This window comes from Sorghum bicolor, chromosome 5, assembly GCF_000003195.3.
Source record: "Sorghum bicolor cultivar BTx623 chromosome 5, Sorghum_bicolor_NCBIv3, whole genome shotgun sequence".
NCBI lineage: Eukaryota > Viridiplantae > Streptophyta > Magnoliopsida > Poales > Poaceae > Sorghum > Sorghum bicolor.
Window position 1 is genome coordinate 50,625,987 of NC_012874.2, and position 3,423 is coordinate 50,629,409.

The window sequence follows — 3,423 nt, forward strand, 5'->3', positions numbered from 1 at the left end:
CCTACACACTATCTGGTCAGTCCAGGAGGTTTCAAAGCAATGGGCCAACAAATGTACAGTCCAGGAGGCCACGGAAAGAATAGGATGTGACAGAATTCAGGAGATTCGTGGCTTCAATACTGGAATACCTTACATCTCAGACCTCCTATCAAAGGTGGTTGTGGTCCTACAACCTGATCGAGGTACAGGATGAGCACAGGTGGCCTATGGAACCTGTTCGAGGTACACAGCATGATCAGCTTATGTGGGTGCTGCCACGAGAACTGATTTGGAAATCTTGGTTTGGGCATCAAAAAGTCAGTTCTTGTGTGACCTCGCGTGTGTTCTCTAGACAAGGTGTGGTACAGTGTATTGTAAAGCAATATGAAGAACAATTTAGAATATTTTCTCGCAAAAGAATCTACGCAACTTACTAGGCCGAGAGGAGCTTACACTTTTGTGGTATCTCCGTTGCCCATAAGATATATTAATCGTCAGTATAGTCAAGCGAGGTTAAAATGGTTCCTGTTAGTTTTCTGATTAAACTGGTTCCTGTTAGTTTATAATTTGGTCTAAATAGTCTGGTCTGACCAGTTGTTTTTCTAAATCGTGTGCAGAGTAAATATTATTATTGTTTGTTGTTCTTGTTGTTTATTTCTGACCGAAAAAAGTCGGTCTCCTCACATTTCCTCCTACATTATTTTACATTATTTTCCCATATCAGTGTGCCATTAATGCATCTTTGATTTAGTCATTTCAGGTCATGAGCTCCATCAAATTTCAATTTGGTTTTCTGTTTGTGTGGACAGCAGCCAGACATTACAAGGACTTGCAGCACGACTGCCAGAAAGGGACTTTACGCACTGACAATCGCTCCTGAGAATTTCCACGTCACAGAGACTGCTATGACGTGAGGTACAGAATCCAAGCCTTGTTTTTCAAGACTTTGTCTAAAGCTTTACTAGTGTTAATGTTGAGGCAGTCACCTTGGTGGCTGAAGCTGCGCTCCTTTTTGGTTTCCGGCCTATAATCCATGAGCGAGATTTGATGAAGGATACATTGTCAAGATTGTCAAATTTCATTTCAGAAGACGAATCATGCATGTCAATCTGGCTGCTTGTGCTCCAAGTGGACTCTGGGAAATTCAGAAAAGTAGCCTGCACTATGTCACTTCAAAGACCATAATGCTAATCCCTGATGAAATTAAGTGCACTAATTGAATTCAGAGCCTATTCAGAGTGAAATTAGTCTTCTTATTATTTTTCATAAAAGTAATATTAGCATCAATTTCCATTTCTTCAAGACTGACAGGTAGAAGATGCTGGTTCCTTTGTGGGCGTGCTCCTGGCACCATATAGACACATCCTGGAGCTCATGTTTGCTCTCACTATTCAGTTTTGAGGATGGAGCTGTACCTTGGACAATTAGCCCTGTCATTTGCAGTAAATTGGGCAACATTTTGACATTGTTTTTTGGACACGTGCATGAGGGGCCAGTAGAGTACAGATTGGTAGGAGGAGCAACGGTAACTAGACTGCAGAAGAGTTGCCGATGAGAAAGGTTGCCGATGAAGGGACGATTGAGTATGGCTAAGTCCAGGAGTGGTGGCGCGTTCCTAACCGATGACCAGTATCAATGTTTGCCGATGGCGATAGCAGGAAGATTGCCGATGGCTCCGCGGGAGTTGCCGATTGACCCGTGGCGGTGTCCTGGTCGATTACAAGGGGATAGTTTTGTGTTTTTCTTAGTTATTTAAATCGTTTTGTATACGGATTCTGTTTAATTTGGAATTCGAGTCCTAGTCGTGTCTGATTGTAGCTCTTTGAGCAGGGTATAAATGTAGACCCTAGGGCCTTGTAAGAAGATATCTATCAATTAATCAAACACAAGTTTTTACTCATATTCCAGCATCTACTTTTCGACGACTTCGTCATATTTTTTCCTTTTTATTACGAGTTCTTAGGAGTTCGTTGACTTAAGCTCGACGTATTTTGCCGATAGTAAGGTCAAATCGGCTGGCACGTCTTAACGTTTAAATCGGGTATTAGCCCTTTGTGTTTGCAGATCCGCTTCTGCATCAACATATCTTTTGGCACGCTCGGTGGGACCTGAAATCAAGATCAAGATCAACATGTCGACTACCGAGTTCGACTTGGAGAATGTCATCCTCGTGACGGAAGCCAATCTCAAGGATGAGTAGAAGCAAGCCATTGCAAAAGCCATGGAGAACTACAAGCAACAATGTTTGAAGTCTTTCAGCATCAACAGGAGTGGCGAGGTGATCCAGAAAGAAGCACTGCCGGCACCTCGGCAGGTTACCTTTGACGCTCATCCTGGTAAACTTCAAGACATGGTTGATGGTGCTGTTAACCGTGCCTTGATCAATCAAGTTGGTGTGCTGTCCAATACGGTTTTTAATGTCGTGGTTAGAACTTTCAAAGAAGGACAATTGCCACCAAATTATGTGGGCCCTTCTCATCATCAGCCAGGATCACCGGTGGTCACAGCTCCATCGGCTGCAACGGCCGCTGCGGGCACAGAAACCACTGTCCCTCCAAGCACGCTAGGAGTCACTAACACGCAATCTACGCCGATGATGACCAATCCATCGACTTCAGATGGGCAGATCAAGTTTGCTACAGATCTATTGGCATCGGCGATGACGGGATCGGTCCCTCCTCCTAACCGGTGGGGTTATGGTATGCCCCCAGAGCTGACGTTGAAGACACCTAGTACATCCCAGACGGCTGATGTGAGAGGCAAGACTCCTATAGCATCGGTACCTCCAAATATGTCGATGAATCAGAGTCCCCAGTATACCACAACTACTACTGCAAGACCTTACACTGGGAATTCTCAAGCTCCAACGTTCCAGATGCCTAATGCATCGGCAGATCCAATGCCGACGCAACAGAGGTTTATGACTCAGTCAGGGTATGTCAATTCAATGATGATGCCCAACTACCAGACATCGGCAGGGTCTATGCCGATGAATGCTAATAGTGGATGGCTTGAGCAGCAAGTCTTTCCACAAATGCCCCAACAGAATCATCAAGCTACAAGGTTTCAACAAGGACAGATCTACCCTGGATTCCAGAATCAGGGGTTGGTCAACCAGCCGATGAATCTCGGTGGTCAGCAGTTTGGTGGTCAATAGATCGGTGGTCAGCAGATTGGTGGCCGGATGATTAACCCCACAAATGCCCCAACAGAATCATCAAGCTACAGGGTTTCAACAAGGACAGATCTACCCTGGATTCCAGAATCAAGGGTTGGTCAACCAGCCGATGAATCTCGGTGGTCAGCAGTTTGGTGGTCAACAGATCAGTGGTTAGCAGATTGGTGGCCAGATGATTAACCCAATGTTCCATGCAGATCGCGCACCACATAGACACGTGGAAGCATACCAGCAGGTCCCAGATCCACAACCGCCTCATCGGCAAG